Source organism: Neophocaena asiaeorientalis, unplaced genomic scaffold (genome assembly GCF_003031525.2).
Source record: "Neophocaena asiaeorientalis asiaeorientalis breed wild unplaced genomic scaffold, Neophocaena_asiaeorientalis_V1.1 scaffold86, whole genome shotgun sequence".
Classification (NCBI taxonomy): Eukaryota; Metazoa; Chordata; class Mammalia; order Artiodactyla; family Phocoenidae; genus Neophocaena; species Neophocaena asiaeorientalis.
The window spans coordinates 1,248,888-1,273,754 of NW_020175039.1; the positions used below are offsets into that span (position 1 = coordinate 1,248,888).

Here is a 24,867-nt window from a genome sequence, read left to right on the forward strand (position 1 = left end):
TGATGTGTTTTTTTTCTTTAATTTTATTTTCCTTTTGGTATTTAGGAAGGTTTTACTTTTCTAGTAGTTACTTTTGCACTGTTATCTTTTTGAAAGGCCTCCATTCCTCTGTTTTATTATTTACTCTTCACTATCTGGTTTGGGAGTTTTTAATGTTATCCTTTGATACCCACCAACTGCCTACTCAACAATCAGTGAACTCACTCTGCTTTCCTCACTGATGAGTGGGCATGTGAGTTGTTTCTAGTTTTTGGCAATTATGAATAAAGCTGCTATAAACGACAAAAAAGGGATCTCCAGGTAAAGATGGTGAGGCATATTTATAGCTTTTCGCTGACCGCATTCAGCCTGTATCTAAAACTTGTCCAGATTGAATATGCTTTGTCTGCTGTAGCTGGAGGAGCCGCTTGACTGGGAATTATAGATGCAAATGGTGTGGTATCAGCAACTGGGAAGAAACAGAACTCCATTCTGTAAGATGAGTGAAGTGTGCACAAAGTGGACGTGATGACCAAGCATAGAGGTTTGGTGTACGGTGGCATAAGTCCAGATCTCAGAGTGCCGGTGCACAGAGCTGGAAAACTACTTCAGCAATCTATCTTGTTTACTGAGAAACCATTCTCATAACTCTGCTAGTACAGAGCTTAACTTCTGTGATGCAAGAATACACCCAGTCAGGTGGTGTGCCTCCACTTGGAGGTTTTTTTTTTTTAACTATTTGTGGATGGAATGAGGGATGACCATATTTATTTCAGTCAGATCCATCTGGACCTTACTTTGCCTGGAAAGTCACATCAATGGGAAAGAACTATGTGAATGGGAAATCTTTCCTTGAGAAAAGACATAACCAAGATCTGGAACTTGAAGATGCCACTCATACAGTCAAATTAATCCTAGAGGAAAGTTTGGAAGGGCAAAGGACAGAAGATTACATAGAAGTTGGAATCTTCAGTGAAACCAGGTTTACACGTCTTACTCCAGCTGAAGTTAAGGATTACTTAGCTGCCCTAGCATAATAATAAAGTGACTGAAAAATCCAGAATTTCAGACAATCTATCTACTTAAACATATCTGAATTATACTTTGTCTTGTCAACTTTTTCATACTTATTTCTACATAGTTTAATGGACTGACATTTTTAAAATGAAACATAAATCATAATAAATTGTTTAAAAAAAGTGCCCCACACCCTTTTATACCTCCATTCTTTCCTCAATGGTCTTCCCACTGATTAGAGAACGCCTCTGCCATAGTGTGTGACTCCTACTTTTTGTTCAAAACTCAGCTCTGAAGGAAACTCATTTATGAAATTTTCCTGGAACTCCCCCCAGGCTGGGTTAGGTGCCCCTCTTTTGTGCCCTGTAGCACAAAATTTGAAGCCTCCCAATAAATCTAATCACAAATTATTTTCCAGCTTTGTCTCTCACTATGGTCCATCATAGGTTTATAGGCAGGGTTATTTGCATAGTGGTTAAGAGAGAGGACTCTGATATCAGACTGCTAGGATTAAAATTTTGGTTCTACTATTTCTAATTATGTGACCTTGGGAGAATTTCCTAATTCTGAGTCTCTTTCTTTTTTAAAAATTAATTGATAATTAATTATTAATTTTTGACTGTATTGGGTCTTTGTTGCTGCACGTAGGCTTTCTCTAGTTGCGACGAGCAGGGGCTACTCTTCGTTGTGGTGCCCAGGCTTCTCATTGTGGTGACTTCTCTTATTGTGGAGCACAGGCTCTAGGTGTGCAGGCTTCAGTAGTTGTGGCACACGCACTAAGTTGCTCCGCGGCATGTGGGATCTTCCCAGACCAGGGCTCGAACCCTTGTCCCCTGCATTGGCAGGCAGATTCTTAACCACTGTGCCACCAGGGAAGTCCCTGAGCCTCTTTCTTTGTAGGAAATATGGAGAGTTTAATATCACCAACCTCCAGATAAAATCAGGTGCCATGATAATGAGGTAATTCGCTTACTAAGTTGTCTCACACTTACTAAGCACTCTCTACCTATTAGCTGTAATGTTACTGTTAGTGATAGTTGGCAATAGTGTATCTCATGCTGGACTTTGCTTGTTCTTCCTAAAGTCTGATTGACACTGGAAGCCCCAAACTTGCAGTTTGAGAACTTTCTACCATGTTAAAAGTTCAACCTAGAATTAAGTCCACAGGGAAGAAAGAAGTCAAGATATGTATACTAATACAGGAGTGAAGACAGTGGACTCAACCTGTGAAAATATATCGAGTGGGTTAGAGCTCAGAAAGAAATGCTTTGTAAGGCTTATTCTAATGGTGGAGAGAAGATCAGTCTGGCCAGAGTAGACATTTGCATCAACACAGGAGTGGTATTTCAAGTTATCCTTAGAAGAGGCTTTGGATAAGAGTATACTGAGATTTATTTTAAGGGACTAAAAATCATCAGAATTTATTATTTTATTTCATAAACCAAATTATAGATATAATATATTATATATATTTTATGTTTCAATTAAGGAAAAAACCTTAGGTGATTCACATACTTTGATGAATTTTCTTTCTCCTTATGCCAAGCATTTGTAAAATAAAATGGTTGCATGGGATGATTACTAAGGCAGTCTATAGTCTTTCAAGATTACCTCTACCTCTGACATTCTATGACATTTCAAAAAATTCTCTTTTCCTAAGAAGATTTCTATGGTAGAGAAGGAATTGTAATATAGCAACAATCTTCTTAACGTGCTTTCCTCAATGAAGGGTCATTTAGAGTTTAATAGGATTAATTTGGCTGACATGTTCAATTTTAAAAGGAATCTCTGTTCTTGTGCCAGCCAGTATGGATTTTGACAGGCTAAAAGCTCAGATCCTGCCAGTTTCTCCCAAGAGTATGGCCCCTTAAGCCGTGGCTCTGGCTGAAAGCTGCTTGCAGACACTGGTTGTGGAGATGATGAATAGATGGTTGGACAAAACGTTCTGCTCCTGGGCTCCCATATGGAGCAGGTCCTCCTTGGCCTCCAGGCTATCCTAGCCCAGTCTCTGGGACCCTCTTCCTAATCTGTGCTAATAGGATAAACAGATTTAGAGGGGAAGAGAGTTCCTCCACCAGAGGCCTCGTGCACAATTGAAGATGGATTTCATACTAAGAAAGTTCATCCCAAAAGGCAATGGAAAAATTTCCAGTTATGGAAGCAGCCTCGGCAGCTCCATAAATTCTCCTCTCCCTCTCCAGCTCTTCTCTTTCTGTATCTTCAGGATCATGGAAGAATAGCTTTCTATTGGTGGTACTGGCGTTTTCAGTAGCAACGGTTCTTTTATCTTCTTCCAGGTCTGGCAGGGACACTTAAACTCCAGCTGCTTTAAAATTTTTGCATCTTATTTAAAATGGATAACCAACAAGGACCTATACTGTACTCTGCTCAATATTATGTAACAACCTAAATGGAAAAAGAATAGATACATGTATACGTATAACTGAATCACTTTGCTGTACACCTGAAACTATCACAACATTGTTAATCAACTATACTCTAATATAACATAAAAAGTTTAAAAAATTTGTTTGCATCTTATGCTTCTTCCTCTGGATAGGAGTGACCTTAGCGACTGAGAGCAGGGAAGCGATAAATAATTAAGGCCAACCCAGCAGAAGATGAACCCACTGGGATATAGGATAGATTGGTCCCCCTACACAAGAAAATATTGCCAATTAGCTAGATAGAGTCCATCTTTATCTTTCCTCTAAAGCTGAGGGTGAAGGAGAGTATAACAGAAAAAAACAGGTATTGATCCATGGAACAAGTTTCTATGACTACCGTGTTTTGGCACATTGAACTTAATTGATTGGAGAGGACTTGTCCTGGAGTAAAGGCATGGTGATGCCGTCAGGTTACCTTATGACCTGAGTACCTGACCCTGGAAGGCAACACTTGTATTGGTTAAGACTTATACTTTGACTTGACTTCAGTCTAGGCCTACTGTACATAGATGCGTTACCTGGACAAGTTACTTAATTTCTCTCTATATTAGTCTTCTCTAAAGTTGGGATAATAATAATAATGTTTCCCTCATAGAGTTGTAGTAAGATTAGATGAATTAATTTAAATGCTCAATACATACCAGTTAATTTAAGGCCCGGACAATATCTTTTTTACCTCTGTATTCTTTATCCCCAAATCCAGGTTTCTTGGTGAAAAGTGACATATTCGGTAGCCTGAATTAGATTGGAGGCAGGGGCAAGGGAAACAAAAGGTTAGTTTAGAGAAACTTAGCAATTAAAACATAGTCAGGGCATGGTCAGTCCTTTTATGAGAGGTAAGAGGAAACCAAGCCTCATTTTTAAGTTTGGAACTTCAGAGACAATGACAATGGTGATACTAGGGAGTGAGAAGTTAGGAGAGAAAATGTTTCAAGACAGAAGATGACTTTAACTGCTGATACATAGATACTGAGGCATTGTCAGTGTACCCAGAACAAATGTCCAGCAGGCAAATGCAAGAACTGGGAAAACATTTTTTTTTTTTTTTTGTTTACCTCTAGAAACTAGGAAAAGATTCTGAATATAATATGATTTTGATGACTTTATTTTGGATAGTTTTGCTCAAGATTTTAAATAGTACATAATTTCCTTCTTCTGTCCACCAGCGTTTGAATGCATTTTTAAGTTAATTTTTAAATTACACTTTGCTTTTTGGAGGAATTTTACATTATAATTCTTTTCCAGGGGGTATAAATTTTATTGTTTTCCTCTAAGAATTTTACCCTTATCTGAACATGTTTCGATCTTTATTTTAACTTTAATGTCAGCAGAGTCAATGTATAAAGTACATATTCTGGGACCTAGGAGTTCTAACTACACAGGAGTGTGTTCATTATTTATCATTGATTCACAACTCAGAAATCTCTTTAAAAGAAAGTCCATTAGGAAATGTCTCCCTTTCAAAAGAGATGTTCTGAGAATAATCCTATTAGGCTAGAAGCTTGCTAAGCTTATTAACTCCAAACACATTTCTCTATAAAGGGGAGAAAAAAATGCAAAGAGAATGAATGTGACAAGTAAATGTTGATAGAAAACATATATTTAATTTCAGAGAATAATAACTATTATATTCAAATGTCAGTTTCATGCCAGGACAAATTTGATGACCTTGTAAGATCTAAGCTTGATAACATTTAGATGAAAAGTGAAAAATCCTGTCTATCTTCAAATATTTGGATCAATGTGGGTCTTTAAATAGTCAATATTTTTAAATTTAAGAGAAAAATAATCTCTTACATATTTGCATATATTTTTCAATTTTAATACTCTTCATTTCTTCCTGAAGATTTAGGTTTCCATTCCCTTCAGCCTGAAGAACTTTACCATTTTTGGCAGTGTAGGTCTGCAGGCCATGAAATCTTAGTTTTCTCTTATTTGAAAATGTCCATATTTGATCTTGATTTTTGAGGGATAATTTTGCTGGAGATACAATTTTGCATTCACTGTTTAAAAAAACATTTCAGCACTTTAAAAATCATTGTTTCTGATGAGAAGTCAGTGATTCTTTTTCCTTTGTGTGTAATGTGTTATTTTTCTTTGTCTACTGTTAAGATTTTCTCTTTGGTTTTCACCAGATTGACTATGATGGGTATAGGAGTAGTTCTTTTTGCATTAATTCTGCTTGGTGTTCACTGTAAATTTATTACTTTAACCAAATTTGAAAACAATTCACCTATTGAAATTGAAAATTTTTTCAAAAATTTTTTCTACTCCATAGTTTCTCTTCACTCATTCTGGGACTCCAATTACACATATAGTAGGCCTTTTGATATTGTCCCGCAAGTCCCTGAGGCTCTGTTCCTTTCATATTTTCAATCTTCTTTTCTACTTGTCTTTATTTTTTAAAAATATTTATTTATTTTATTTGCTTATTTATTTTTTTGGCTGTGTTGGGTCTTAGTTGTGGCACATGGTCTCTTTGTTGTGGCACGCAGGCTACAGTGTGAGTGGGCTCTGTAGTTTGTGGCAAGTGGGCTCTCTCATTGAGGTGTGCAAACTCAGTAGTTGCCCCACAGCATGTGGGATCTTAGTTCCCTGACCAGGGATTGAACCCACGTCCCCTGCATTGGAAGGCAGATTCCTTACCACTGGACCATCAGGGAAGTCCCTCTACTTGTCTTTAGATGGGATCACGTCCACTGATCTAGTTTCCAGTTGGCTGATCTTTCCTCTATCGTCTCCACTCTGATGTTAAGTTCATCTGGTGACACTTTAATTTCATATATAGCATGTTCTAGGAGAAGAAATTATATTTGATTCCTTTATAGTTTTTATTTTTCTGCTGAGATGTCCTAATTTTCACACACTATGAGAATATTTTCCTTTACATCCTTGGGCATAATTATAGTAGCTGCTTTAAAATCCTAATCTGCTAATGTCAACATCAGAGTCATCTCAGGACTGGTCTATATTATATTGTCTTTTCTCTTGAGAATGGGCCATGTTTTTCTATTTATTTATATGTTGAGAAATTTTGTATTATATCCTGGACATTGTGAAGAATGTGTTATAGAAACTCTTGATTCTATTATGTTCCTTTGAAGAATATTGATTTAAAAAAAAAAAATCAGGCTGGTCACTTGGCTGTACTGAAATAGAAAATTTTTGTCTCTCCTGCAGTAGGTGGCAGCTCAAATTTCAATTTAGTTCTTTTATCCTTAAGACTCCCATCCATCAAAAAAAAAAAAAAAAAAGACTCCCATCCATCAGAAAGTTATAAAACTAAAATTTTACCTAGTGCCATTCTCTTTTTATAAATATTGACTCCACTCCATTTTCTGCCTGCTTCTGTTCACCCTTCAGTACCTTCAGTTAATTGTTTTATATCTTGTCCAGAGTTTGTAGCTGTTATTTACTGGAGGGTTGGTCTGATAGGAGCCACTCAACCATACTGAAAGTAGAACTACTCCACCTCTTTCCCCATTCTCCAGAAAATGGAATGGCTGTTTGCAATAAATTCATTGTCTTGAGCACTCTTGTTCTTCTCTCACCTATTATTCCCTTTTCCTTTTCCTATTACCTTCCTAAAAATAGGGAGTGGTCTTGTACATGTGAAGGATAAAATGTTTGAGCAGATGACAGAAAGTATCCACTCTTTTTTGTTCTCTTCACATTATTAAACTGCAGGGAATTTACCTATATCTCTGGGCAGGTAACACCACAAGAGGGAGTGCATTGAGTATGTTATATAGATAGAAATAAAAATGCACTGCAAGTCTGAATTGCAGAGATTATTTGAAATCAGCAGCTTTTCTTCATGCTGTGAAGGCTAGTATTATCCCTTTGAGTAGAAAAAAATAGGTGATGTGTATAAGAAAATCAGTTTATTAAAAAATGTTATATTATGGGAATTCCCTGGTGATCCAGTGGTTAGGGCTCTGCATTTATACTGCAGGGGGCATGGGTTCACTCCCTGGTTGGGGAACTAAGATCCTGCATACCGCACCATGTGACTAAAAAACGAAAAAAAAGCTATATTAAATGTATTACACTAATCACAATTATAAGCATTTCCCAAATTTTGTTTAGATGAACATGTACGCCAAGACAGTTCTTGGAGAAAGGTTATGTGATCCAATACATTTGAAAAAAAAGTTATTTGGGGAATAGAAAAGTGGGTTTTTTGCCACTCACATATTATAGATTCATCAAGATTGGGAGTACAATAAAATCCTCTCAGCACTAGTTAACTATGCTGAATGTGATTAGTTCTCTCTTGGATGATTCAGAAAGTACATCAAGATCTTTCCTTGTCTTGCTTTCTCTTTTTACATCCTCTGCCTAATTTCATCCATTTCTATGGCTTTAAATGCCATCTATGAGTTGATGACTCCCAAATTTATCTTTTTAGTCAAAAACCTCTTCTCTGAGTACATTCAACAGCCTACCTGGCAGTTCTACTTTGATGTTTTATAGACATTTCAAAATCAACATTCCAATCTAGAATTTTAATTCTAACCCCAGCCACAAGTATATTCCTACATAGTCTTTCTTATTTTAATAAATGGCATCACCATTTACTTATGCTGAGAAGTTTGGACTCATCATTGATTCCTCTCTTACATTAGCGAGTCCTATTTGCTGTTGGTTATCTTGCCAAAGTTTACTTTGAACCATCCACTAGTTCAAGACATTACTATCAGTTAAATATGGAGGAAAAGATGTTTGTCATGTTATTCTCTGAGAACTAAAGTCCTATGGATTATTCTCATGACTAAATTTTACTGTTTTATCTTTTTCATTTTCTCATTACTACCTGATTAATGAAGAGTAGGACATGTAAAATCACCTGTGATAATTTAGATAAGGGTCAGAAAAACTATGTCTGTGGGCCATATTTGACTTACCACATGTTTTTGTAGATAAAGTTTTATTGGAACACAGCAAGCTCCATTCTTTTAAATACAGTCTATGGCTACTTTTGTGTTACACAGCAGAGAAGTTGTGACAGAGGCTGTAAAATCCACTAAACTTAAGATATTTACTATCTGATCACTTATAGAAATGCCAATTTGCCAATTCCTGATTTAAATTAGTGAATCTTTGGGTCATTATCATTTTTTTTTTCTACACCAGATGAGGTTACATTTCTCAGGAGATGTCAAGCCATGGAGATCAGGAATGGAAAATAAAAATCTTGAGCAGCTATTTGATTTTCTACCTATCAAAAGTAATTTGTACATCCTGCCAACACCTTTAGGTAATGATGATTGATCAAATATTTTAAATAAATGTGTATATATTCAATATATGATGTTGCATATTGAAGCCAAGAAGACAAATAACAAGACAAGGATAATAACAAGATGACTCTAGTAAGTCCTTACCTATCAATAATTACTTTAAATGTAAATAAATTATTTATCCAGTCAAAACACAGAGAATGGCTGAATGGATTTAAAAAGGACCCAACTATATGTTTCCTACAAGACTCACTTCACCTTTAAGAACAGACATTGGGTGAAAGTGAATGGATGGAAAAATATATTCCATGTAAATGGAAACTAAAAGAGAGTAGGGGTAGCTATACTTACATTGGAAAAATAGCCTTTAAATAAAAAGTTGTAACAAAAGACAAAACAGGTTATTACATAATGACAGAGGTGTCAATTGCACAACAGGATACAAAAATTGTAAATACATATGCACCAAACATTAGAGTACCCAAATGTATTAAGCAAATGCTAACAAATCTGAAGATAAAAATAGACAGTGATGCAATAATAGTAGGGAACTTAAATACCCTACTGTCAACAATGGATAGATCATCTAGACAGACATTTAGTAAGGAAACACTGGTCTTAAATGACACTTAGACCAAATGGACCTAGCAGACATTAAAGAACATTCCATTCAACAGTAACATTGATATACATTCTTCTTGAACACACAGAGAACATTCTCCAGGATAGACCATATTTTAGGTCACAAAACAAGATTTAACAAATTTAAGAAGATTGAAATATCAAGTATGTTTTCTGATCACAATTGCATAAAACTAGAAATCAGGAGGAAAACTGGAAAATTCACAGATATGTGGAATAAAATAGCACCCTTCTGAACAAAGAGTCAAGAATAAGTCAAAAGGAAAATCAAAAAGTATCTTAAAAAAAGAAAAATGGAAACACAACATACCAAAACTTATGAAACACAGCAAAAGCAGTTATAAGAGGGAAGTTTATAGTGAAAAAGGCTTACATTAAGAGAAAATAAAGATCTCAGATAAACAACCTACATTTACATCTTGAGGAACTAGAAAAAGAATACACTAAGCCCAAAATTAGCAGAAGGAAGGAAATAATAAAGATCAGAGCAGAAATAAATGAAATACAGACTAGAGAAACAGCAGAAAAGATCAGTGAAACTAAGTGCTGTTTTTTTTTAAAAATAAAATTGACAAACCTGTAGCTAAACTGACTAAGAAAAAAGGAGAGATGACTCAAATAAATAAAATTAGAAGTGAAAGAGGAGATATTACAACTGATATCACAGAAATACAAAGGATCATAAGAGACTGCTATGAACACTTACACACCAACAAATTGGATAACCTAGAAGAAATGGAAAAATTCCTAGAAACATACAACCTACCAAGAGTGAACCATAAGAAATAGAAAATCTGAAAAGACCAATTACTAGTAAGATCGAATCAGTAATTAAAGGTCTCCAAACAAAGAAAAGCCCAGGATCAGATGGCTTCCTGGGTGAATTTTGCTAAAAATTTAAAGAAGAAGTAACACCAATCCTTCTTGAACTTCCCAAAACTGAAGGGGAGGGAAAACTTCCTAACTCATTTTATGAGGCTGGCATTAACATCATAAACAAAGCCAGATAAGGATGTTACAAGCAGAGAAAATTACAGGCAATATCTTTGATGAACATAAATTCAAAACACTTTACAAAATATTAGAAAACAGATTCAATAGCATGTTGAAACGATTCAACACCATAATCAAGTGGGATTTGGGCTTGGGATACAGGGATGATTCTATATAAACAAATCAATAAATTTGATAATATATCATATTAACAGTATAAAAGGCAAAAATCATATGATCATTTCAATAGATGCAGAAAAAGCATTTGACAAAATTCAACATCTTTTCATGATAGAAATTCAACAAATTAGGTATAGAAGGAATGTACCTCAACATAATAAAGTCCACATATGAAAAGCTCACTCAACAGTGAAAAGTTGAAAACATTTCCTCTAAGATCAGGAACAAGACAAAGGTGCCCACTCTCACCACATTTACTCACACAGTGTTGTAAGTCCTAGCTAGAGCAATTAGGCAAGGCAAAGAAATAAGAAGCATCCAAATAGGAAAGGAAGAAGTGAAACTGTCTCTGTTTGCAGATGACATGATCTTATATATAGAAAACCCCAAAGAGTCCACCAAAAAACTGTTAGAACTAATAAACAAATTCACTAAAGTTGCAGGATACAAAGTAAATATATAAAACCAGTTGTATTTATATATACTAACAATGAGTTATCTGAAAGAGAAATTAAGAAAACAACCTCTTTAATATCATCAAAAAGAATGAAATACTTAAGAATAAATTTAACAAAGGAAGTGAAAAACCTGTACACTGGAAAGTATAACATGGATAAAAGAAATTGGAAAAGACAAAAATAAGGGGGAAAATTTCCTGCATTCATGGTTGGAAGAATTAATATTGTTAAAATATCCATACTACCCAAAGCAATCTAGAGATTTCATGAAATCCCTATCAAAATCCCAATGGTATTTTTCATAGAAATAGAAAAAATAGTTCTAAAACTCATATGGAACCACAAAGACCCTGGATAGCCAAAGTAATCTTGAGAAAGAGGAACAAAGCTGGAGGCATCACACTTCCTGATTTCAAACTATATTACAAAGCTATAGTAATTAAAATAGTATGGTACCAGGATTAAAAACAGACACATAGGTCAATGGAACAGAATAGAGAGCCCGGAAATAAAACCCCATACATGGTCAACTAATCTTTGACAAGAGCTCCAAGAACACACAATGGGAAAAGGACAGTCTCTGCAATAAATGGTGTTAGGAAAACTGGACAGCCATATGCTGAAGAATGAAACTGGACCCCTATCTTATACCACTCACAAAAATTAACTCATAATGAATTAAAGACTTAAATGTAAGACTGAAACCATAAAAATCCCAGAAGAAAACCTTGACATATGCAGCAAAAGCAAAAATAAAGTGAGGCTATATCAAACTTAAAATCTTCTGCACAGCAAAGGAAACAATCAACAAAATTTAAAGACAACCTATAGAATAGCAGAAAATATTTGCAAACCATACATCTGTTAAGGGGTTAATATCCAAAATGTATAAGGCACTCAAACTCAATAGCAAAACAAACAAACAAACAAAACCCCCAAGTAATCCAAATTAGCAAATAACCTGAATAGACATTGCTCAAAAGAAGACATAAAAATGGCCAACACATACATAACAATGTGCTCAACATCACTAATCGTTAGGGAAGTACAAATCAAAACCAATATGAGACATCACCTCACACCTGCTAGGATGGCTGTTATCAAAAAACCAAGAAATAAGCAAGTGTTGTCGAGGATGTAGAGAAAAGGGAATCCTTGTGCACTGTTGATGGGAATGTAAACTGGTGCAACAATAATGGAAAACAGTACAGAGGTTCCTCAAGAGATAAAAAATATAACAACCATAAGATCCAGCAAACTCACTTCTGAGTTTATATCTGAAGAAAACATGCACTTCTGTGCTCGTTGCAGCATTATTCACATAGCCAAGATATGGAAATAACCTCATTGTCTTGACAGATGAATGGATAAAGAAAATGTGGTATAATTATATACAATGAAATATTATTTAGCCAGAAAAAAAGCAAATCTGCTATTTGTGACAACATGTATAAACCTGGAGGACATTATAAGTGAAATCAACCAGACGGAGAAAGAAAAATACTATATGATCATATTCATATATGGAATCTTAAAAAAAGGTCAAGCTCATAAATCAGAGTAGAATGGTGGTTGTCAGAGGTGGGGGAGGGGAAGTGGGGAGATGTTGGTCAAAGGGTACAGACTTCCAGTTATGAATAAGTTCTGGAGATCTAATGTACAGCGTGGTTACTGTTGTTAATAATACTGTACTGTATACTTGAAATTTGCTAAGAGAGTAGATCTTAAACATTCTCACCATACACACACACACACACACACACACACACACACAAGCACACACAGCATAGCTTTGTGCAGGGGTGGTTGTGTTAACTTGATTATGGCTATCGATACATAATACACATTTATCAATTCCTCAAGTTGTACACTTTATGTACAATTCTATTTGTCAATTATACTTCAGTAACGCTGGAAAAAAAGAAAATATGTTCTATCTTCAGGGTCTCACTTTGCTTTAAAAAGAGATGTTTATTCATTATGAATATGAATCCAAGTGTTTGGATGAATATAAGAGAACCAAATGCAACAGAAATTTAAGACCATCTTTTCCTTTAACATGAAAAATTTGGTATTTTGTATTTCATTGGATAAATTATGAATCATTTTCTAGACCCTGAGGTTGTATATTTTATGATGCGGCTGTGACACAGCTGCCATGATTGGCTTCTTTTTAATACATATGAATTGTTATGCCCCACAGGAAGAGAGCATAGATTATTTCATTGTATTTATGAGTTTCCTGTAATTTGAATAAATTCCATGATCAATGCAGATGTTTACTTGGAAAAAAAAGAAAGTAAAAATCTCTTGGCTCTTGAGAGAAAACAATTATAAAGTTGGATCTCAAGTTACAGGATCAAGAAATGCATGTTATGTTGATAAATGAATATATTAACAATAGTAATAGTGTTCAGTAAGTTTACAAACTGAATGTCATATTGGCTGATTTTGGTGCAGAAGCTCAAACAGCTACATACTCCATCCTATGACTCATTTCCTCTAGTTAGTCACTGAGTCATAACTCATCTTTGTTCATCATATCCACGCAAAACGTCTCATGATGAATCCAAAGTACCTTATGTTCTTTTTAAATAGGTAGGGAGGTATCTAAATACATCTTCGGTCAACAATATATTAAGTGACTCATGGGCAGCACCATGAGTTATCATTAAACATTAATTGGATGGTTCAGCCTCTTTCTCCTCATTTTCCTTTCTTACATACTTGTCCTCCTTTAAACTTTCTCTAACTTTCACATCCCCTTTTCTGCCTCTAACACAATCCAAGTAAACTAACTTTGTGCTTGGAACTGATTTGAAATTTTCCCATAATTGAGGTCAAGTTTTACAACTGAGTCAAAAATCCACTCCCTTTCAATTGTTACCCACCTCAAGTTACCTGACAATTACCCCACTCTTTCCTGGATTTAGCTTCTGCATCAAAACAATAATTTCCTCCCCTGTCATATCTTAATGCCCCTCTACCAGGGAGAAGGGCTAGTTGCTGAGGTGGGATAATAAAGCCATTCCTAAGAGGACAAGGTGGCTGGATTCAAAACACAGAGGCAGGAGTCTGAGACGTAGATGACTTAAATTGGTTCTTGTATTGTAGTCAGGATGATAAAGACATTAGCTTTGTATGTGTGTGCAGACTGAGTCAATCTCCATTTCCTGTGTTGGAGAGGAAGAGACCTTAGAGAAAATTTGGTTGAATGACCAGGAAAGAGTAGAAACAATGTGTGTTAGATTTTATGAAATTGAGAGACTTCAAAAGTGCTAAGAATAGATTGGGACATGTTTTCTAACAGTATTTGTACTTGTTTGTAATGAACAAAAAACCCTGCCTTCTTCATCTGAATGAATGTCATTTGGAGGTAAGAAATAACATCTGGGAGAGGATAAGACTTTGGGTCCATATAGCTTAGATCTCAGTTTGTTCCAAGAGTCCATACAAAGTCATTTTAAAGAATACATCCTATAGTTTCTCTTTCTTTAGGACAGTGATGACATTATTTAGTGACCATTTAAAATCTGTTAATGACAAGAAGCACTGCTAGGGGAAGAGCAGGATAAACAGTCTTTCTCCTTGAGCACACTGTGCAAATGTAGCTCCTTTTCAACAATATTTTTATAATAATATGTTGCCTAAAGTTAACAACACTGTATTGTGCACTTAAAACTTTTGTTAAGAGGGTAGATCTCATGTTAAGTGTATTTACCACACACACACACAAAATAACAAAGAAAAAAACCACAGAGGGGCAGGAGGAGTCTTTTGAATTTGAGGGATATGTTTATTACCTTAATCGGAGTGATGGTCTCACAGGTGTATGCATATGTTTAAACTCATCAAGTTGTATACATTAAACATACGCAGTTTTTTGTATATCAATTGTACCTCAATAAAGCTATTTAAAAAAAAGAGTAATGTGTTAACTCAACAGGGAAGGCTATGCTGAGAATATTTCAGGAAAAGCAAGACTGTGAAATAAAAGGAAGGTATATAGTTGGTTATGGGGATGGGGGGCTATACATATGTTGCCCCACCAATGAAGGAGACAGATCCCGGCCCCTCACCCCCACCGAGTCCCAAGTATTGCTCCCTTTGTAGTTAGAATCAAATTGTGCCTCAAATGATAATGTGGGTACAAAACGTATAGGTGATTTACTGCCTGAATCGGAAGAGCAGTGGGAATCAGTACTCCCAATGCAGGTGATAAATCAGTACTTAGCTTCCCTCTCAGAGTTGACCCTGGAAGCTGCTGTGTCAGAGAGAATTACCCTCCTGACCTGCAAGCCCAGGTGGGTGTTGTGTCACACACCTTGGCAGACAACTTCTATCACCGTGCTGTATATATTTATATATATATATATGTATTTGTGAAATGTACTGGTTTTTTCCTATGCTGAGTAAAACCTATCTCTCAGCTTCTCTGAGGTTATCTCAATATTGATGAGGGAGTAGTTTGTTTATTTCAAAACCCCAGGGGCCAGATCATAGTGTTCTCTAGACTGAGTCATAAAAAGAAAGCTAAATGCATTACCTGTTCCTTAATGAAAAACATGGGTGTGAGAGCTCACTAAAGTTCATATGATTCACAGGGAAGAAATGAAAAGGACAGCCTATGGAACAGTATCAATGCAGTTGATCTTTCCTTCTCCTGGTAATTATAAGCCCTCAATTTTATTTGGGTTCAGCATGTTTAACGAAGGAAAATCAGTTTCTAAGGAGAATCATTTTACTAAAATAGATGAACTAATAACTGGTACTAATGACATTTTTTAGCTATGGAAATTATACTCTGCATTTAGTACCTTTAATTTTTATTTATTTATTTATTTTTAACATCTTTATTGGAGTATAATTGCTTTAAAATGGTGTGTTAGTTTCTGCTGTATAACCAAATAAATCAGCTGTACATATACATATATCCCCATATCTCCTCCCTCTTGCGTCTTCCTCCCACCCTCCCTATTCCACCACTCTAGGTGGACACAAAGCACCGAGCTGATCTCCGTGTGCTATGCAGCTGCTTCCCACTAGCTATCTATTTTACATTTGGTAGTGTATATATGTCCATGCCATTCTCTCACTTCATCCCAGTTTACCCTTCCCCCTCCCCATGTCCTCAAGTCCATTCTCGATGTCTGCGTCTTTAGTCCTGTCCTACCCCTAGGTTCTTCAGAACAATTTTTTTTTTTTTTACATTCCATATATATTTGTTAGCGTATGGTATTTGTTTTTCTCTTTATGACTTACTTCCCTCTGTATGACAGTCTCTAGGTCCATTCACCTCACTACAAATAACTCAATTTCATTTCGTTTCATGGCTGAGTAATATTCCATTTTATATATGTGCCACATCTTCTTTATCCATTCATTTGTTGATGGACACTTAGGTTGTTTCCATGTCCTAGCTATTACAAAGAGAGCTGCAATGAACATTGTGGTACATGAGCCCTTTTAAATTATGGTTTTCTCAGGGTATATGCCCAGTAGTGGGATTGCTGGGTCGTATGGTAGTTCTACATATTATTTTTGTTGCAATGGTAAATGAGAATGTTTCCTTAATTTCTCTTTCAGATTTTTCATCATTAGTGTATAGGAATGCCAGAGATTTCTGTGCATTAAGTTTGTATCCTGCTACTTTACCAATTTCATTGATTAACTCTAGTAGTTTTCTGGTAGCATCTTTAGGATTCTCTATTTATAGTATCATGTCATCTGCAAACAGTGGCAGCTTTACTTCTTCTTTTCCAATTTGGATTCCTTTTATTTCTTTTTCTTCTCTGATTGTTGTGGCTAAAGCTCCCAGAACTATGTTGAATAATAGTAGTGAGAGTGGGCAACCTTGTCGTGCTCCTGATCTTAGTGGAAATGGTTTCAGTTTTCCACCATTGAGAACGATGTTGGCTGTGGGTTTGTCATATATGACCTTTACTATGTTGAGGTAAGTTCCATCTATGCCTACTTTCTGGAGGGTTTGTATTATAAATCGGTGTTGAAATTTGTTGAAAGCTTTTTCTGCATCTGTTAAGATGATCATATGGTTTTTGTCCTTCAATTCGTTAATATGATTTATCATGTTGATTCATTTGTGTATATTGAAGAATCTTTGCATTCCTGGGATAAACTCCACTTCATCATGGTGTATGATCCTTTGAAAGGACTGTTGGATTCTGTTTGCTAGTATTTTGTTGAGGATATTTGCATCTATGTTCATCAGTGATATTGGTCTGTAGTTTTCTTTTTTTGTGACATCTTTGTCTGGTTTTGGTATCAGGATGATGGTGGCCTTGTAGAATGAGTTTTGGAGTGTTCCTCCATCAGCTGTATTTTGGAAGAGTTTGAGAAGTATAGGTGTTAGCTCTTCTCTAAATGTTTGATATAATTCTCCTTTGAAGCCATCTTGTCCTGGATTTTTGTTTGTTGGAAGATTTTGCTCCGGACGCGCAGGCTCAGCGGCCAGGCTCACGGGCCCAGCCGCTCCACGGCATGTGGGATCCTCCTGGACCGGGGCACGAACCCGTGTCCCCTGCATCGGCAGGCAGACTCTCAACCACTGCGCCACCAGTGAAGCCCTGTTGGAAGATTTTTAATCACAGTTTCAATTTCAGTGCTTGTGATTGGTCTGTTTATATTTTCTATTTCTTCCTGGTTCAGTCTCGGAGGGTTGTGTTTTTCTAAAAATTTGTCCGTTTCTTCCAGGTTGTCCATTTTATTGGCATATAGTTTCTTGTAGTAATCTCTCATGATCCTTTGTATTTGTGCAGAGTCAGTTGTTACTTCTTTTTCATTTCTATTTCTATTGATTTTAGTCTTCCTTTTTTTCTTGATGAGTCTGACTAATTGTTTATCAATTTTGTTTAATTTCTCAAGGAGCCAGCTTTTGTTTTCCTGACTTTTGCTATCATTTCCTTCATTTCTTTTTCATTTATTTCTTATCCTATCTTTATGATTTCTTTCCTTCTGCCAACTTTGGGGTTTTTTGTTCGTCTTTCTGTAATTGCTTTAGGTGTAAATTTAAGTTGTTTATTTGAGATGTTTCTTGTTTCTAGGTATGATTTTGTTGCTATAAACTTCCCTCTTAGAACTGCTTTTGCTGCATCCCATAGGTTTTGGGTTGTTGTGTTTTCATTGTTATTTGTTTCTAGGAATTTTTTGATTTCCTCTTTGATTTCTTCAGTGATCTCTTGGTTATTTAGTAGTGTATTGTTTAGCCTCCATGTATTTGTATTTTTTACACATCTTTTCCTGTGATTGATATCTAGTCTCACAGCATTGTGGTCAGAAAAGATACTTGATACAATTTCAATTTTCTTAAATTTACCAAGGCTTGATTTGTGACCCAAGATATGATCTATCCTGGAGAATGTTCCATGAGCACTTGAGAAGAAAGTGCATTCTGTTGTGTTTGGATAGAATGTCCTATAAATATCAATTAAGTCCATCTTGTTTTATGTATCATTTAAAGGTTGTTTTTTCTTATTTGTTTTCATTTTGAATGATCTGTCCATTGGTGAAAGTGGGGTGTTAAAGTCCCCTACTATGATTGTGTTACTGTTAGTTTCCCCTTTTATGGCTGCTAGCATTTGCCTTATGTATTGAGGGGCTCCTATGTTGGGTTCATAAATATTTACAATTGTTATATGTTCTTCTCAGATCGATCCCTTGATCATTATGTAGTGTCCTTCTTTATCCCTTTTAATAGTCCTTATTTTAAAGTCTATTTTGTCTGATATGAGAATTGCTACTCCAGCTTTCTTTTGGTTTCCATTATATGTCTTTTGGTTGAATCATTTAATCCATTCTTACTTAAGGTAATTATTGATATGTATGTTCTTATTACCATTTTCTGAATTGTTTTGGGTTTGTTATTATAATTCTTTTCCTTCTCTCGTGTTTCCTGCCTACAGAAAGTCCTTTAGCATTTGTTGTAAAGGTGGTTTGGTGGTGCTGAATTCTCTTAGCTTTTGCTTGTCTGTAAAGCTTTTAATTTCTCGGTCGAATCTGAATGCGATCCTTGCTGGGTAGAGTAATCTTGGTTTTAGTTTTTTCCCTTTCATCACTTTAAATACGTCCTACCACTCCCTTCTGGTTTGCAGAATTTCTGCTGAAAGATCAGCTGTTAACTTTATGGGGATTCCCTTGTATGTTGTTTTTCCCTGGATGCTTTTAAAATTTTTTCTTCATATTTAATTTTTGATATTTTGATTAATATATGTCTTGGTGTGTTTCTCTTTGGATTTATCCTCTATGGGACTTTCTGTGTTTCATGGACTTGATTAACTATTTCCTTACCCATATTATGTAAGCTTTCAACTATAATCTCTTCAAGTATCTTCTCAGCCCGTTTTTTTTCTCTTCTTCTTCTGGGACCCCTATGATTCAAATGTTGGTGCGTTTAATGTTGTCCCAGAGGTTTCTGAGATTGTCCTCAATTCTATCTCTCCCGTTGTGGAGCACAGGCTCTGGACGCACAGGCTCAGCAGCCGTGGCTCATGGGCCCAGCCACTTCACGGCATGTGGGGTCTTCCTGGACCAGGGCATGAACCCATGTCCCCTGCATCGGCAGGCAGGCTCTCAACCACCGTGCCTCCAGGGAAGCCCCTTCTAGAGAATTTTAAATTTCATTTATTGTGTTGTTCATCATTGTTTGTTTGCTCTTTAGTTCTTCTAGGTCCTTGTTAAACATTTCTTGCATTTTGTCTATTCTATTTCCAAGATTTTGGATCATCTTTACTATCATTACTCTGAATTCTTTTTCAGGTAGACTGCCTATTTCCTCTTCACTTGTTAGGTCTGGCGGGTTTTTGCCTTGCTCCTTCCTCTACTGTGTGTTTCTCTGTCTTCTCATTTTGCTTAACTTACTGTGTTTGGGGTCTGCTTTTTGTAGGCTGCAGGTTTGTAGTTCCCAATGTTTTTGGTGTCTGCTCCCAGTCGGTAAGGTTGTAGGCTTCCTGGTGGAGGGGACTGGTGCCTGTGATCTGGTGGATGAGGCTGGCTCTTGTCTTTCTGGTGCACAGGATCATGTCCAGTGGTGTGTTTTGGGGTGTTTGTGACCCTATTATTATTTTAGGCAGCCTCTATGCTAATGGGTGGGGTTGTGTTCCTGTCTTGGTAGTTGTTTGGCATAGGGTGTCCAGCACTGTAGCTTGCTAGTCATTGAGTGGAGCTGGGTCTTTATTGTTTGTAGAGTTTTTGATGATGGCCATTCTGACTGGTGTGTGTCTTCAGTCTTAAAATTTCTAAGCCTATGCCGTTTTTACATTTTAGGTTTCTTTGTGTGAGGGTTTAAAAATCATTAAAATGAAGTGTCCATAGCTTCTCCACTCTCTGTATCCTTCATCCTTTTTTTTTTTTTTCTGCGGTACGCGGGCCTCTCACTATTGTGGCCTCTCCCATTGTGGAGCACAGGTTCTGGACGCGCAGGCTCAGTGGCCGTGGCTCACAGGCCCAGCTGCTCCGTGGCATGTGGGATTTTCCCGGACCGGGGCACGAACCTGCGTCCCCTGCAACGGCAGGCGGACTCTCAACCACTGCACCACCAGGGAAGCCCTCCGTACTCTTCTTGAATTCTTCTTGCTCCTCCCATTCTCTTAGGGGAGTAAGAAAATAACCAGTGAATGTACTCTGTCCTCCGAGAGAGGACAGAGCATTATGAGGAGGAAAGAAGGACTCAAGGGACCTCAAGGTGAAGCAAGATGACTTGGGTAAGATAGTTCTGTTTTTGAGATGGGAGGCAGTAGAATGAAAGACCTCCAAGATTAGACAGGGTGGAAGTGAAGGTGGAGACTGTGGTACAAGGGTTTATATATTAGGTTTTGTAGACTAATTCTTGGACAATATTAAATGCTTGAAAAGGAATAAAAATTGAGACTTCTAATGCATCATGCTTCTTTGAATGTGGTTCATCTGTGGAATGGATTATGGAGGAAAGTCCTTTATCAGTTAGGAATGCTGGAATCATTTGTGGACTTCTTAATGATATCAACAAGCCAGCGTCGTTCCATTGTTTTACTTCTTCAGCCATAGTGTGCTGGTCTTTTGTCTTTTCTCTTGCTCCTCCGTGGTCAGAAGATGGTGTCACATCCAGTTTCAAAGGTGCAGAAAGAACAGGGAAGAGGTGAAGCCAGGAGTATGTAGCTTATACAAGTCCTTCTTATAAAGAAACAAGAGTTTCCCAGTCACACTAGCAGGTCTCCCTTTGTGAGTTATTTGCTATACTGGGTCATAGTGTCATCATATTTCTAGTAGCTGAGAGAGATCCTACAAAAGTGAATATTCAGCTTTTCTGGCATCTACATTGGAAGGCAAGTGGGAGAACCAGGCTAGAATTGGCTACTGGGTCAGCCAGCCAACAGTGTGTATCATGGCATGTCATAGGTCTTACCTTTGAGTGACAAAAATTGACCAAAAACAAGCCCCAGAAAAAGGAATTGGGAAACTACTGTTTTAGAATAGTCATTTTCGAGTTTTCCAAATCATTTAAAACTTGTTGAAAGCAGATTTCTGGGCCTCAGTCCCACGGATTCTGATTCAGTAGGTTTGGGATAAGACCTAGAAATTTACCTTTTTAGTAATCTTCCCAGATGACTCTGATGCAGGAAGTCTATGGATCACACATTCAGAAACAATGGTTTTGAGAGACAGGCTAAAGTTAATTTAGCGATTCTTAAACTGGCTGAATGTTAGAATCACTGGGAAGCTCTTCAGAAATATCCAAGCAATGCTTGTGCATGGACCCTTTTCACAACTAATTAAATCAGAAAATTTGGGGTTGAGAGATCAGAATCATTTAAATCTCCCAAGGTGACTCTAATATGCAGTCAGGGATGAGAATCACTGACTTATATTTAAGATTCTCCTGATTAACAAGCTTCTTGTACAAAGAGTGAAGCCAGAGACAGATGGGGTAGCAGAAAGACATCCCATCCTCTCCATGCTGGCTCTTGGAAATCTGTGAAAGGAACGGGTAGAGAGGAGAGAGTGAAACTGGCTGGCAACCTTAGATAAGATAAATAACAACAGATATGCAAGAAATAAAGAGTAAAAGGTGAGGAATCTCAAATAGATCAGTCTTTCTTGTCTTTTATATACTAGCTTTAGGTGCAGGCATTTAAATGCTGCTTTTAAGGTATTACATCATTTGCATGAGCATAAACTTATTAATATTTATGTAGATGCTGTGATTAAATGTGTATTTTTTTCAGGGAACGGAAATAACGTTAGAAGTAGTAGTCTCTGGAATCCTCTGCAATCCTTACCTATAAACCCCGTAGTTGTCTGAGATGCTACTAGTGTCAACTAGAAAAAGCCACACAACACAGGCTCCTTGGAATCTGAAGAGGCTCTTGTCTTCAGCTGCAGGTTTAGCAGGTTAAATATGTCAAATTCTTTATGATAAGTCTAGTGGCATTCTGCTGGTAGAGCAAGAATTTAAGCACGTGTATAATTACCTGTGTAAGACACTAGCCTGGTGTTCTGGACCAAGTGGCTTTATTTATGAGAAATGTCTGTGCTGCTATGGTAAGGCTTCTCAAACATCAGCTAAAATGTTAAGGAATGTGGTTACTTCATGTATGTCACCAGCTCAGCTCTGTGGTGATGTATGTTGCCAGGGAGTGAACCCCCCATGGGGTGTGGCTTCTTGGTAGAAAAACAGGAATGAAAAAGTGACTACACAAGAATGAAAAGGAGATTAAAATTCTATACTGCAAACACGGATGAGGTATTATTCATGAAGAGAATATGAAGATCAACAAGACATCAATCTTACCTTCAGGAGAAAAACATACATGTATGTATGATGTACCATAAGACATTTGAAAGTCATTCAGTGTGAATCAACCTTGTAAATTCAGAGGAGAGGAACTTACATCTTGCCTTGGAACTTCAAGATTTTTTTTTTTTGAGGGGGAGCATTTTTAAATGAAGTGGTAGTTTTTGATGTAAGAATTGAACCATTGTGTTATGGGTTGAATTGTATTCCCCCAAATTCCTATGTTAAAGCCCTTAGCCTTGGTACCTCAAAATGTAAACTTATTTGGAAATAGGGTGGTTGCAGATGTAATTAGTTAAGATGAAGTCAAACTAGAGTGGGGTTGGTCTCGAAACCACTTTGATTGGTGTCCTGATAAAAAGGGGAGATTTGGACACTGACGCACCCGGAGAATGTAATGGGAACATGAAGGCAGGGATTGGAATGATTCATCTACAAGGCAAAGAGTGCCAAAAATGACCAGACCACCACCAGAAGCTGGGGAGAGGCATGGACCAGATTCTCCCTCATAGTCATCAGGAGGAACAAACCCAGCCAACACTTTGATCTTAGACTTCTAGCTTCCAGAATCGTGAGACAATAAATTTCTGGTGTTTTAGCCACCCAGTTTGTGACACTTTGTTACAGCAGTCCTAGCACACTAATGCACATGGATATTGTTTTGACAGACAATGGTTAGGAAAAAGGTATAATTGGTAGAGGGAACAGCATGAACAAAGACATGGAGGGAAAGGCATGTTCTGGTAACAGAGGTACGAGGTCCTGTGACCTAGGGTCAGTGTGTGTGTTTGGGGGGAAGATAAAGGGTGGCTGAAAGGTATGTTTGGGGAAGATTGTGAAGACCTGTGGTTCCTTGTTTAGGGTTATGGACATTTTCCTTTGGATACTGAGCTGTTGAAGGTTTCAAATGGGTAGGGTAAGATGTCTAGAGCTATTTAAATTATTTTTAATCTACATGGAACATTTTTGGAGGAAAAGATCTGAGGAAATGCTCATTTAACCCAGTGTGAAGAAACTGACCAACTCACTTTAGCCTGTAAATGATGTAGCCTTATTAACTGTAGTCCAGTTCTGCCGAATTCTATCTAATACTCACACACTGCTGTCTTACATCTCACCTTTAGTAAATGTCACTGCTCTGCTTGGCAGGAGATATTTCCTAACCGACCCACTGTCCCTTGATTGTACCAGAAATTAATTACACAGACATTTCAGAATCCTGTCTCCCTGAATATAGTTGGCAGATGTACAGAAGAATTGACCATTATAGGAGTTTAAAAAAAGAGGAATTGTTTGATGAACTGAAAGCAACACTTTTGTTTTCAGTACACCTCATTTTTTTCTCAGTTCCCCAGTCTAGAAAACCAGGGTAATGATACAATAGAATCCATCTCATGTGTAATTGTGAAGGTTAAGTGAGATGATGCATGTAATGTGCTTAGAGAGTGCTCAACAAATGTTAAGTATATTACTGGTAGGACTGGAGGAGCTGGGCTTCAAATCCCGGTTTTTTGACTCCAAATTCTGTGTTCTTTCAACCCCTCTGCTCTGTTTTCCTAACTGGTGTTCTTCTGTAACAATGATAGGCTTTATGCTACACTCCTGGTGGTTTCTTATCACTACTTTTCTCTCCTGACACACGTCAGGTAGTGTCTTCCCATGCAAACTCCTCATCCGTGACAGATGTTGCCAAGACTCAAGCGGTCCTCCCCACCTCAGGGAGGAACGGTTGAGAGCTGTCAGGGCGGTAAACAAGTGGAGAGTGGGCTGCTGGTGTCTCACGCAGTAGAAGCATTGATGGGTCTGGGCAAATAGAATGCTTTCTAGAGAGTCTGGGATCCCTGGGTAGAGGCAGACTCTCCACTGAGAGAGGCTTACTTCTATGGTGTCTCAAGATCTCATCCTCATGAGCGTGAGAAACGAATTGCAGCTGGAAAATAAAAACAACAGGGCGTCTGGTTAAATGTGAAACTTAACATCTGGCAAGGGGTGTATTCCTGCCGGGGCTCTTCATGTTTGCCTCTGCAAGTGATATTTATAAGCAGAAGGTCAGTGTGTAACTTCCTTGCAGATGGTTCAATGCTTAAAGAGTTTTATATACAGAGTGACCAAAGTTCATAAAG

General features: G+C 37.1%; 1 pseudogene; it reads left to right on the plus strand.

Moving 5' to 3' along the window:
* The first annotated feature begins 306 nt into the window (after window positions 1-306).
* On the plus strand, window positions 307-1,016 carry LOC112411928 (proteasome subunit alpha type-2 pseudogene; annotated as a pseudogene).
* The last annotated feature ends 23,851 nt before the right edge of the window (window positions 1,017-24,867 follow it).